We start from the raw sequence: 14,333 nt of genomic DNA, 5'->3' as shown, positions 1-14,333 counted from the left end.
CTGCCTTGGCAGTAGTCTTCTCAAAGGCTGAGTACTGTGCACCAGACTGGGCTGCTAGCACTCACACCAAGTGCATGTTTTGCTTCAGCTGTGGCTACACCTTAATACAATTATTAAGAATTCCCACATTGTCACATTCAACTATGAGAGTTGTTGAAACAAAAGCTTTTAGCAATTTGATTTTACTCATGAAATGGATTGATGGAAAGATTGTGGAATGCTGCATGAATTGGATTTGGAAAGACTCACAGTGTTTTAACACAAACCTTTAATAACTAACAATTTTACAGTATACAAGGGAATCCCAAAATGCAGGCCCAATGCAAACATTTTACCTCAGTCTTCCTAAAGGTAAGGTAGCTTGTAATCTTTATTTCTTATCACCTATTGACCATCTATTTATGTTTGGGACTTTTGAATGTAAACATTTATTCAGTCCAGCAATTAAAAAAAAAAATCCTAAATATTTGCCTCTAAAATAAGGTATCCAGTTATATATAGTAAATTAAAATCTTACAACCAAGGTCTTTTCTCCTCATGCTGTTTATTTTTAGCTACAGCTGAAAAAAGGGTTCAGAAGCCTTCTTATAGCCAAAAGGTCTTAAGATTTCCAACCCTTAAGAAACACAGGTCACTGGTAAATCAAAATAAATTTGTTCTCTATCTCAGAATCCAGCAAATATACTTGGGAACATTGCATTTCTGCCACACAGTGAATACATCTTTTCTAGGTAAGATTTTTTTGATAAGCATATGAACAAGTATTAAAGCCATTCATTTTCCTTTCTGAATTTCACTGAAAATCCCTAATTTGCAAAATATAGCCGACCATGCATAACTTAAATGAAATTCAAACCATTTTACCTTAAGAGATATTCTGAATGAAATGCTCTGTTAAATTTTAATAATATTATAATGAGACTTCAGGTATATGGGCAGTTGAGCTGTCATCTACAGGTAACAATACAGTCAATTAATAATCTGAACTTTTTTTTTAGAAATGTATAGAGAAAAGAAAGCTGAAATTTTGCATGTATTCTATTATCTAGGCTTGTCTCAGTTCTGTGTTAATTAAAAGAAGACTTTCACATTGTGTGGATATACCCTTTTTAACATTCAGGACAAGATGTTCTGAATCCAACCAGCTGGACTTCACCAAAGCCCCAAAAGCTGATTGGTCAGTACAGTTTCCTAGCGACAACAGGCACCCTGGATGCATTCAGAGCCCTGTATGAGATAAGCAGCTAAATTGTCTATTTCTGGCCAACAATGTACTAATGCACTGGAAAGCAGATAAAATTCTAAAGGAATAAGCATTTTCAAGTGACAGTTTCTTGCTCATTGACCCTTGCTCAAATCATTTAAATATAAAACATAATTCAAGCACATGGCATTAAGCATATTTAAGGAAAGGATTTTTTTTAAACCTGCAACTGCAATACTAATACCCCTTTTGTTTCTTTTACATTTTACAAAACAAATATTAGCAAAAAGAGAAAAGAGGCACATGCTTTTATTTGGTTTTGATTCTGCAGCTGAAAAGCAGGAAAAAAACAGAGGCTAGGTTAAACTTTAACAGCACTAGCTGTTGCAGTTCCTCACACCCACAGATGATATTAGATCGAAAGCTTATATTGGCCACCTGTATATGCCTACATTCCCCTCCCAGCTCAGACAACAGCAGCACAAAGGTGATTTATGGTTCCACAGCTCTTACTCCATGTAAAGCCCCCTAAGGGAAGAGTTTTTGTAAATGTGACACTGATTTGCAGTGATGCCTGCATAACAATATATCTAGAAAGTAGACCCTGCCCTTTCCAAACTATATCTGTACTGCTAAAAGTTACTCCCACAAGTACCCAGATACTTTTGTTTACCTTATATATATTTGGTAGAATAGCTATCCCACCAATATACCTACACACACCTGCTACAATAGCTGTTAGTGACAAGTTAAACAGGATGCACTCACTGTGACCCAAATTTTAACCCACCTGCCCAGCAAACACTGCCCTGCTATAGTCCCACAGCTAGAACTGACTCATAGTCCACTAAATATTATTGTAGTTCTGCATATATGCCCCTCAGCCTCCCACCACACCTTTCAGAAACTATAAAGATGCCATTTCTTCCTTAGGATATAACTTCAGACACCCCACTTTCTCCAAGGTCATATACGGCAGAACTCTTTAAAGGCAGTTATATAGGGTGGTGCCTACTGTGGACAGAGAGATTCAACAACTAAATGAGAATGAAGGCAAAATTGAGGGGGTCAAAAGTAGGCTTCAGCTAAGTTTCTGATAACTCTGAAAGGGAGTTCTCAATCTGAACCCAAGTTAACCAGACAGGAGACATTTTCCTCCAGACAGCCAGAAAGAATCCTTCTCATACTATGATCCCTCAAAACTCACAGTTTAAACCCTTTCATTTACCAAAACACATTTTAGTAAGCCTTACAGTCCATCAGGCCCTTCTGAGCAATTATCTCCACCCCACAGGTATTCATGGGAAATACTACACCGCTACAGTAGGTTCCAAAGTTTTAGAGGATACAGAGTGGTCACAAGCCAGAGAAGAATGATGCAGGGAAGTCTTATTCTGAGGTTTAATTACCCCCAATCCCAGATAAATAATCCCTATTCATTCCTGATCATCTCCAAGTTAGGTCAACAACAGAATCACTTTATACAAGAGTAAGCATTTTGCAACCTCTTCAAAATTTGGCAACTGTTACCATATATAGACAGTTTTGGATGGGAAGTCCAGCAGTTATATTTTTATTATGGTACCTATTCTTTTCTTCTCGCATACTGCACAAAGCATCCCACAACTAATCACGATTCAGTTCTCAAACACAGGTACATGCTTTGGGAACATGCAAGTAAATATGGTGGTTGAATCAGTCAAATGCAGTTCCCAGTAACTCACAACAGGAATCTACATCCAATGTTTTCTACTCCATCAAGAGTCTAAAATTTGTGTCTGAGAATAGTGTAATGCCACAACAAGCATAGCATATTAATCTAATGTACACAAACTGAGCATAAACAAAAAAATGATAGCTTCTACGGCATCAGCATTTAATTTAAAGCGAATGCTATATTTATTTCTACATGTGTTTGCATCATGGAGGAATATTTACATATAGCATCTGGAAGTTTTATGCCTACACAAAATGTAGTACTAGGTATAGTTTCCACTATATAGTTGCATTTTTATTTCTGGTTAATTTTTGTCTCTACATTTACTGTGGCCTTTTTAAAATATGCTACGGTATGCTGTTCATATGACCAATATAATTTCATGAGAAATACGGTCTTGTCATGGCATTTTTATTTCCAGATGATGGGAACTGATTGTACAATCAAGTCCTATATTAGTTTTGGGTTCATAATGCAAAACAGTGCAGAATGCAATATAGGTAAATACCCAGACATTTGGACTCAAATGCCCACATAATTCAAATAGACAGAAAAGGCCTGGGCATCTGTCTATCTGCCTATCCATCCCTATTGTCCATCTAAATAAGGAATTGCAGGAGGACAGCAATGCTGACAACGGCTGTTGTGAAAATGCACAACAGTTTTACCTTTAAAACTGTCTTTATTTTTAAAGTATTTTGACATTTAAATGTGATGCATGACCCGGGGCAACATATTGGATCATATCTGTTATGAGATGATGTATTGTTACAGGATATAATCACCCCTTTCAATTCAATGAAAATCTCTCTCTCTCTTTATATTTTCATTGAAATATTGCATTCCTGTCCTTCTGCAATTCCTTATTTAGATGGACAATAGGTACAAACTTACAGTCTCTACATAGACAATAATTTCTACTGAAATTAATATAAAAAAAATCTTAGAAAGCCAGATTTTGTCTAATCCAGTGTCATATTTTTAACACAGCTGTCTGGCACAATTGGGAGTATGATTTCAGAAATCCTACAGCAGACAACTATGAAATAACATCATCACAACAGACAAGGTTATTTGGGTAAATGTGATATCTTTTATTAAACCAAATAAATAGTTGGAAAATGTTTTCTTTGCAAGCTTTGGAGTACAAACACCTTTCTTCAGGCAGAGGGAGAGTCTACAGTTATATTATGCTTGCCTGGATAAGACAGAAGCCAGTATGCAAGAATGCAGGTCCATAAAAATGCAAATGCCTGGCAGTGAGGATCAGAGGGGTGAGAAACAATAGGTAAGAGATAGATGCTGGGGCAGGAGAGGACAGGGGGAATAATGACTTGATGGTGGAATGTAGTTGGTAAATTGTAGATAGGTTACCTGGGGTTATCAGAGGGTAGGCAGGTTATAATGTGCCATGAATCCAATGGGTCTATTTAGTCCATGATTTTTTGTATCCAGTAGATTGATGAAGTGCTGTAATGAAAAATATGTAGGAGATATCTCATCCAGTGCACTAAATGCCCTAATGGAAAATCTGTAGGAGAAACCAAACAGAAACTGCATACCAGAATGAACACACACAGAAAATCTATCAAAAACAAAAATACCCAATTACCTGTGGGTGCAGACTACTCACAAGACAACCACTCTCTTTCCAATCTCTCAGTTCTAATTCTCAAAGGGAACTTACAAAACACTTTTCGCAAAAAAGCCTATGAACTTCACTTCATTAGTCTACTGGATACAAAAAATCATGGGCTAAATATAGACGTTGGATTCATGGTACCTTATAACCTGCCTGTCATCTGATAACCCCAGGTAACCTCTACAATTTACCAACTACTTTCCATCACCATGCCAACAACCACCCCCCTTCCCCGATATCTCATTTCTCATTTCCAGGCACTTGCATTTTCAGTGACCTGCATTTCTGCATACTAGTTTCTATCCTATCCAGGAAAGCAGAAAACAACCATAGACTGCCTTTGCCTGAAGAAGGGTGTTTGTACCTGAAAGCTTTCAAAGAAAAAAATTTTCCAACAATTTAGTTGGTCTAATAAAAGATAACACATTTACCCAAAGAACTTTGTCTACCTATGTCCTTAGAACAACATGGCTACAAAGAATACCCCTGTCACCACAAGAGAACTTTTCTCTTAACTCCATCATTTTAAGGTTAGTTTATATTCTAAAGCATGAGAGTTTAAATAATTTACTCTTTTAAAAATTCTACCTAATGTAGTGGTGGGTGTTCTATTTCTTTGTGTGTGAGTTTCCTACTAAGCTCGTGATCTCAGTGCAACAGTAAGTTCCATGCATTATGTGGTATAAAAAAAGAGCATTTCCTCTGATAGCTTGTAAATTTGGTGCCTTCCAATTTTATTCCATAACTCCTTTGCTTTTGTGTTATCTGAAATCCTATTAAGTGCTTTTGTTTATGATCTCTGTCTCTTCTTAAAGCCCTACACTTCCCAGCTCATGCCAGGTGGGGGGGGTGATCCCTGCTGCCCCCCACTACTCTATGCTGCATGGGGGGCTCTGCCACCAGTCCCTGTCCCCTGCCTGCTCTCTCAGCCCTGTCAATGGCTGCCATGCCTGGTCCCAGCATCCCAGCTCTTTAAACCATCCCCCTGCCATGCGTGTGGCGGGCCAGTAGGGGGCGCTTCTGCGTTGAGCCGCCCACCTCCCTGTGCCTGACCACCTTCCAGACTCCGAATGCCTCCCTAGGAGTGCCTTATGCTTGGCCGACCCCTCTCCCAGAGCACACTCGCTAGTCTGGGAGTAACGTGCCACCACCACCCCGAGAAGGGACTACCCCGGTCGGCCCTGTGTCCTCGGGGAAACACAGGCCTAATAGTCCGATGGGTACTCGACCCAGTACAGGCACTTGGGGTACTTCCCCAAGTCAAGGGGGCAAAAACTAAAGTCTCCCTTAGTCCGCAGACCTAAGGGGTCTCTCTGGCATAATTTAGACCCACCCCTCAATAAGTCTCCCACACCAGTCGAAAAGGAGAACTTTATTGATTACAGGGGGTAGGGGAAACTAGGGTACAGGGTTGAGTAATATCTTAGAAATCCTAAAGAGCAAACAGTGTGGCTGTGGTAGCCTTTTGATTACGCATCTGTGTTACTGCCAGCTAGATATCTAATCAGATTGAGTAGCTTACTCGCAAGCATCTTCCAGAGTTCTTCCATTTCCCCTCTGGAGTCTTGGGGTGAGAGAGAGAGCTAGGTCCCGATGGCAAGGCTCCTCTATCTCCCCTGCTTTGCTGCTGCTTCACCTCATGGCCGAAGAGAGAAGAGCGAGCCTCCTCCCCCTCCCAACCTATATAGCCCCTGTGACTTCATTCACCTGGTCCAGTGGAGGTCAGCCCCAGTTGGCTGTCAGCCAACCAATTCAAAATACATCACCTGTTACCAGGCAGATTCCATCTCCCCAGGTAGAAACCCCCCACCCAGGTAATTGATGCAAGTCATGTAGGCAGAGGGAGCAGGTTTCCCCCCTCCCTCAGGAATGCAGCCAGTTCAAGTTACCTAAAGAGACCAGCCAGGGTGTGGTCCCCTCCATGCTGACCCACCCTAATCAAATGGTTGCTGCTCAGAGATTTTAGTCACAGTGTCACAGGGCAGAGATTTTGGGGAGAAACAAGGTGGCTTTCTGCCACATGCACACACACTCACCAGTTGCTGCAGCAGTTGTCGGGGCTTCTGGGGGTTCATGGCAACCCCCCCATGCAGCACAGGGCAGTGGGAAGCAGTGGGGACTGCCTCCCACCTAGCAGGAGCTAGTGAGTGCAGGGCTTTTTTTTTTTTTTTAAAGAGCTGGGATGCTGGGGCTGGGCGGGGCAGCCATTGACTGGACTAGGAGATTTGGCCAGTTCAGCAGCGGCTGAATCTTCAAATCAGATTCGGCTGAACTGATTTGCAGCAGTGATTTGAATCACCGAATCGAATCACTGTCCTCCAAATTGGCCAAATCCGAATCCAAAGCGAATACTAGCCACTTCACACAGGCCTACTGCATAGTACAATGTTTATAAATAGAAAGTTTAGGCCAAATCTGCTTGTGGGAGAGCCTCAGCCCCGATAAGCCCCGGGAGCAGTGGAGCGGGAGCCACGGCGGCAATAAATTGCCGGCGGCCAAGGAGTGGGGGGCACGATGTGAGCGCTGTGTGGCTAGCCCAGCGCATGAGCCGCTGAGCAGGCACGGACACAGGCGCAGGTCACCCATGGACACAGAGGGCGGGCTACTCACTCACCCCTTCCAGGTGTGTGGCGGGGCCGGCAGGCTCAAAAGCTGCACCGGAACAAAGAGGGGCGGGACTGGAAGTGCCGATTCAGTGGACGGACACTGGTGAGCACACGGAGGGGCAGATGCACCCCGCCTGAGGCAGCACCTGCACTTTCTGGAGCAGGGGTAAGGCTCCGGCGAGGAGTGAGAAGCAGAGGTGGTCACCCAGAACTTGCAGGAGCAGACCACAACGTCCAGGAGAGCCCCAAGGACAAGGGGCAGATGGACTATTAGCAGTGAGCCCACTGCGGTAGGGCACCAGGTGTGCCCAGAGGGAGGGGCTGGAGACACCCATTCGGGGAAAGTCTCAGAGGGGAGAGGGGAACCCTGCTCTGGGTAGGAGTTTGGACTCCAGATACCGCAACTCCAGGCAGGAGCTGCGTGTGCGTTTTCCCTTCACTATTCCAGTGAGACTCTGATTGGAAGGCCGAGCAGTGGAACGGTTCCTATGCGGAGGCACGGGCAAGGGTGTAGGGGTGGAGGAGGCCTCAGCTGCGCTGGGCCCAGCAGACAAAGGTCTCATTTTCGGACATGCAAATGTCAGACAGTCCAACTGAACCAGGGAATCATCAAAGACACGGCAGGAGAGTTCGGTGTGTGTAGTCTGTACAGTGAGCATCTTGCATCACCAAGGAGACCTTCCGACTGGGCAGAGCAACGCAACAAGACGTGTTCACACTGCTCCCTTGAAATCAAAGACAAAACACTTACCGAAATCAGTAAGAGCACATCAGAACTTGTGTCTGAATCTATGATTATATAATAAGTTGGTTATTTACATAAAGCTATTCATTTGTATGTACTAGGACTTAATTTTTTTATTAAGGGATTTTTATGATGATATAAACAATAACAGCTCCAGTCATTAGTATCCCAAAGGGAAAAATACAACCCTACAACAAGTACAGTGGGTTATCAGCATCTTTAGTATTTGTAAACAATAACCACCTGCCTCTTTTTTTCTTACGAGCCAGACCCTAGTCAGCCGTGCCAAACTTAAGTATAAACATAACTTATATAAGGACCAATGAATGAGGACCAGAGGAATGTAATATTCTCCTTGCTTCTCCATCAACTCGAAAGTTTTATCTCTTACAGAAGATTTCTGTAGGATAACAATCTAAAAAGCATTCCTACAGAATTCTACAGCAGAGATGTCTTCATTAAATATTGGAGTTTATTGATAAGAATGATGAGAAAAGCTTGTGTGGCTTCATTCCATCATGCAGTTAATCTAATAAACCGTATCACTCCCTAAAATCCTCTTCTCTTGCATAGTTTGTTTAGTCATTCTCCAGTATGGATACCATTCTATTAGAAATTGTTTAGAGTGTTTAGAACTGCATTTACAGGACTTTCTCTATAAAGGAGACCACCAGTACAGCTTACACTATTAACTTTGTTTAAAATTCCAAATGTATATAACAGTGTCACAGAACTTAGTATTCAGCTTTATAAATATATGCTACCACTTATGTACTGCATGATGGAGGCTGGTTGAGACACTTGAGCTAGTTTACACAGTATAAGCTATGGTGATGTAAAGGTAAGTTCACACTACATATTGTGTAGTGTGGACTTACCTGTACATCACTGTGAACCACTTTCTGTGAAGAATGTAAAGTTCCTGAGTATAGCGGAGCCGGGTTCTGCTTTTCAAGCCTTGCAAGAAGTGTCAGGATATGCCTGCATTATATCTTTAAGTAAGTGAAGTCATCTTATGAACATCTTTGTATATTTTTATGTTTGGTTTTCTCTGTCCTTTAGAGATGGGATAAGGAAATTTATGAGAGATTTTCTTGCAGTACTGAAAATGGTATTTCACTTAAACTGGAACTCTGTTGTGATTTGTGGACCTTTCCCCAAATATTACAATTGTTCTTACAGTCCTACAGATCTTAAAATTGTGAACTCCTGCCTCTGGCAAGAGGCTGGACAAAATGACACTAAAGGTCCCTTCCAGCCCTATTTTTCTATGATTTTTAAGGAAATAACTATAAATTATAAATCCCATGCATAAGCATATTATAGGGGCAAATCAACACAACTCCCATAAAGAAATATAGATAAAAGTGACTTGACTTACATTTGCAAAATTTATAAAGACACTGGCAAAGTCCCTCACAAGATGCTAGGTAAGCAGAAGTATAGCTTGAAATGTTAGTACCTTTGGTTTGGAGGGACAGGGAAAAAAGAAGAAAAGTGGAGCAGAAGAGGGCAAGGGAAATAGGGAGGCAAGTGCCAAATGCTAAAACATCTTACCTCCCCATCCATGGGTTGCTGCCACTGCAGGCTCTTTAGACACAGGTTGGCTACTGCCCCAGTAAAGGCTACAGCTCTTCGGTGTAGAATCCCCAGGGGTTCCCATTCCTGAACCTCCCCCCTTCCCAAATCAGTGCCTAGGGCTAGTTAAACTACTGTAGGAAAGTAATAACTAGTAATGAGGTGAAAGGTAAAGTACTGTTATGGTTATGAAACTGGCTAAGCGACAGATTATGGAACAGGAATATATGGTCAATTTTTAACTCAGAAAAAGCTTAAGTTAATGGTTCCTGTATTAGGAGTAGTGTTTTAATACAATGTCTCTTCAATCTGGAAAAGGAGCTGTAGAGTTAAGTGGCAATATTTGCCTCTGGTCCAAATTTGCATGCGTCTAGAAAATAGTGAGTGGCTACAGTGAACCTTCACATATATATGAGTAATTAAATTTGATATTGAGAAGAGCAATATCAACAATTTTTAGTGTTCACTAAAAAATAATGAGCTACTCATATGTAGTTTGGATTTCTAAATTTGTTACAGCCACATGTGAAAAGAGACCTGGGCTTCATTGTAGACAATCCAAAGAAAATTTTCCTGTGGCTTAAAAAGCAAAATAGTTGCTTGCTTTCATAGGAGTAGCAATAAAAAAGAAAGTTATTGATAATATTATCGTCATTATTTAATTCAGTAGTATTTCTTTCTTTGAACTACTGGGTTAATATCCAGATACTCTCTCACACAATGCACATACCATTAATAGAAAGAGGGTCAGAGAAGGATGATGAAAATAAGTAAAGATGTGGGAAGATTTCCATATACAGACAGATTAAAATGACTGGGCTGTTTGGTAAGCTGAAAAAAAAAACATTGAAAGCGTATAGTATAATCATTGGTCAAAAGACATCTCAGTTAAGGTATTGGTCTGCTTGTTTGTGCAGTACTCTAGTTTTATTCAGCTATAATTCCTTTAATATTAATATATAGCTCCTCATTCTCACAAGAGTAAATTATCTCTGAGTTAATGCTGTATACAGCTTTTCATATCGATACAATTTCTGAAATTGAGGCAATATTCTGAATACACAGCAGACCACTAACTTAACTGATATATCTTTTGGAATCCAACCAATTCCCAGGCAATCTACAGCCCGTGCTCTCAAATCATAATCTACATAGCTAGAGACAGACATTCAAACAGCCTGAGCCTGAATTTATTCAATCGTTGCAGGTTAGTCTAACCTGCAAAGATTGAACTTATTTGGAGGTGGATAGACATTCCCTTTTCATTCCAGAAATGCAGGGACATGCCAGCAATGTCTCAGGCTAGGAGCCGGGGGGGTCAGGGAGATGCTAGAGCACTCCCCCCTCCCTTTTATAGTGCTGAGCTGAGGGGAGGAGTGCATGGTCAAGCTGGAGTAGGACACTCTGATTAGGGAGGGGTTCCCATCCCCAGCAGCCCAGCAGGGAGTTGATAACACATTGTTTATCACCCCTAACTCAGTGTTTATCAGCCCATTAAGAACTGTCATTAGTTCAAGCTCTTAAACAACTTTTTTCAAGAAAGGAAGGGAGAAACATTACCAGCTACCTGTTGATTAGTTCCTAAAGGCCCTAAGTTGACGCTGTCCTGTCTACCTTTGTCCTGTCTCCCACAACACGGACCATAGCCAGTATGTGGTATGCTAGCTAATGCTGAGAGGTGTCTGTGTAATGCAGAGAGGAGAGGGGAATCCCTGCTCTGAAGGGAGAGTGGGGGGCAGAGAAGCAGGAGGAAGCCAGGCAGATTCTACTGTATCTGCAGTCCCTGTTGGAGCTGCAGCCAGGGAGCAGAAGGGAGGGACTAGCCCAGCTCTCTGAAGCAGAGAGCCCCACCCAGCCCAGAGAGTGTGCCAGGATGCTGGGGGGACTCTGATTTAACTTAATCTAGGAAGGGGTCTGGGGCAGACATTGCATAAACCTCTTTAACCCAAATCAATAAGTCTGATACTACATTCAACCAGGTTCATCTCAAACTGGTTTCAGCCATTTTCCAACTGGTTTATGTGCACTGAACAGCTGTTCTGCTACAGTTTTAAACCATTTTCTGATCACTTAAACCAGCTTATGTGTAATGTCTATCCCTAGCCTGTAGGATCACCCATGAAAGGAGGGCAGCATTTATAATTAGAGGTAGAAAAACCACCAATATGGGCAGACGGTAGAATAAACTTCAGCAGTAGCACCCAGGATAGAGAGCCACTTTGGGATTTGTATCTCGGAAAGGCCCACTCAAAGGAATTTTTAGGAATTCTGCTGTGTAGTATGGTAACAAGCATTGTTATAGAGTAGGCAACAGAAGCTTTAGGCATTTGCTCAGAGGCAACTCCAAGAAACTATATGCATTATTTATGTACCTGTGTACAAACACGTCCTGTGTGTACATGTTATGTGATGTATTCTATGTTCTCCAGGTATACAGGTAGTTGACCAGAACTGGTTTTCTGATTGTACTGTTCCTTCTTTCAACACTGAGCAATACTAGGAGTGCATTTACAAAACATTACAATAGTTTACCCCAGATTTCTCTCCCTAGCAAGAAGCAGAAAGAAGAACAGTTCTCTCATTCTAAGCACCTTTACAGCACCTGAGCCGTAAATAGCAGGGAAGCCTATTTGTATTAAGCAAGCATGAATCCCAGAGTTAAACTGATTAAGGGAGGGGACACATTCAGAGTGGCCAACCTGAAATTTTGTATTAATTTATTTATGTTTATAGATAATCTGCAAACTTCTTACTGACAAACATTTTTTTTAACTGACATGTTTTTACAGCTATATTTTACATAATATAAATATAACTCTTCTGACAGGCTCAGCCTCCTGCTGCCAGGCCCCAGTTAGAGGGCTTTTATAGCAAATTTAGGGCTTTTATAGCAACTGTAGTAAAAAAGTTTGACTCTCTGTAAAAAGTGTGTAATATATATATTTGGCAATGATAGTTTTTCCCATGTTGTTCCCCTTGGAGGCCCCTACTCACCCCCATACCCTGATGCCTCTAGCTGCACCCTGCACCATCTTCCCCTCCCACAGCCTTCCCCCACCTGGCTCCAGTCCCAGCACAGAGTGCCAAAGAATCCTAGCTGTGCTCCAGATGTTTTATAGGCAGCCAACAGTACTCAGTAGCAGCACCACATGACTGGGGAGGAAGGCAGTGGGAAGGGGGCTAGTGAGCTCCCTGCAGGATGGTATGCTCCTGCTCAGACACCAGGCAGTACTGCTGTGCTCTGTCTAGGATTCAATATTGAACCCTGTTTTTCTCCTGACCATAGAGATTCAATCAGATCTGACATCTTAAAGAGTTTTTCAGGTAGCTCAAGGGTTTGTTTGGGTTTTTTTTTATAAACACATTATACGGACTGGCATTTTTAGCCTGATTTTTTTACTGATCAGCCATAAATTCAGACAGTTGGCAGCCCTGGACAAACAGCACATTCCACGTGGTAATTTTCTCACATAGTAATACAGTAAAAGCCCCAGTAACCGGCATTTCGTTAACTGGCATGCTCTATTAACCAGCATGTCGGCTGACACCGGTCAACACAGCAAAAAGGGAAACCGGAAGTAAGACTTCTGGTTTTGTTGAATCCCGCAGCCCAGGGGAAAGCAGGCTGTGTGGGGTACAGCAGCCTGCACGGAGCCCCCCCCACTTCTTTCCCCTGGCACACCGATACCAGGGGAGGGGCAGCATGGTTAACCTGAGATGTGGACACGCCAAACACAATGGGAGGAGTGTCTTTGTCTTTCCTTGGTCAGGCAAAGACGGCTCTCAGATAACCAGCACATTTGGTTATCCAGCACCCCCCATTTCCTATGTGTGCCAGATAATGAAGCTTTTGCAGTATCACTACATATTTTTAAAGGGTAACCTTACCCTGTATTCAAGTAATTTGCTGTATAGTTAATGTATTATATAAAATAAACATGACAGGGCCAAATCCTAGGAGTGAAATCCTAACATGATGAAAGCCCATGGGTGTTTTATTGTAAACTTCAAAAGATTTCACCCCAGTTTATAACTTTAAATAAATCTAATCATGCTTCATTCTTCCTCAGTCTTTGCTTTGTTTTATAGGGCCAAACTTCTTGATTTATTTAAGGATTTTACATAATTAAATTATTTGATCATATTTCAAAATTTTACATCAGTGAAACTGAATGTTTATCCAACAGAAAGGGGCAAAGAGAATGCCCATTGATAATAACCTTCACTTTAAGACTGAGGTTACAAGAGGCAGCTACCCGAGATGCCACCAGTAAGTGACTGAACATGACTATCACCTTCCCTTTACAATAAATGTGAAAAAGTGAAGCTCTTCCTAGTCTTTAAACCCAAAACAAAAATTTGGAGTCCTTCCCAATTCAAACCAAGAGTTAAGATTGTGCTTACACTTGAGCAGAGCATGCATTTAAATTTCAATTACTTCCTTTAATTTTGATTAAACATATGTATATGCACTATCTTATACTTTCATAGTTTCACAGTTAGTAGGGTCGGACGGGACCTGAGCAGATCACCAAGTCTGACTCCTTGCCATGGCAGGATAGAGTATTGGGGTCAAAAGACCCCAGCAAGGTTACTGTCTAGTCTTGTCTTAAAGACCCCCAAGGTAGGAGCCAGCACTACTTTGCTTGCAAGTTGGTTCCAGATCCTAGCTACCCTGATAGTGAAGTAGCACCTCCTGAATTTACCCTCTGCCAGCTTGTGACTGTTATATCTAGTCACTCCCGGTAGTGCTCGGGGGAACAAGGACTCCCCCAATGCCTGCTGGTCCCCTCTGACTAGTTTGTAACAGGCCACTAGATTTCCCCCCAGCCTTCTCTTGT

General features: G+C 41.9%; 1 protein-coding gene across 2 annotated transcripts in view; it reads right to left on the bottom strand.

The window, feature by feature from the left end:
• The window catches only part of GRID1 (glutamate ionotropic receptor delta type subunit 1), a 1,072,773-nt gene that overhangs the window by 724,054 nt on the left and 334,386 nt on the right, over positions 1-14,333 (bottom strand). The gene's annotated exons all lie outside the window — the stretch shown is intronic.

This window comes from Crocodylus porosus, unplaced genomic scaffold (assembly GCF_001723895.1).
Source record: "Crocodylus porosus isolate Cpor-Errol unplaced genomic scaffold, CroPor_comp1, whole genome shotgun sequence".
NCBI classification, from domain to species: Eukaryota; Metazoa; Chordata; order Crocodylia; family Crocodylidae; genus Crocodylus; species Crocodylus porosus.
This window is presented reverse-complemented; position numbering and strand designations above follow the sequence as displayed.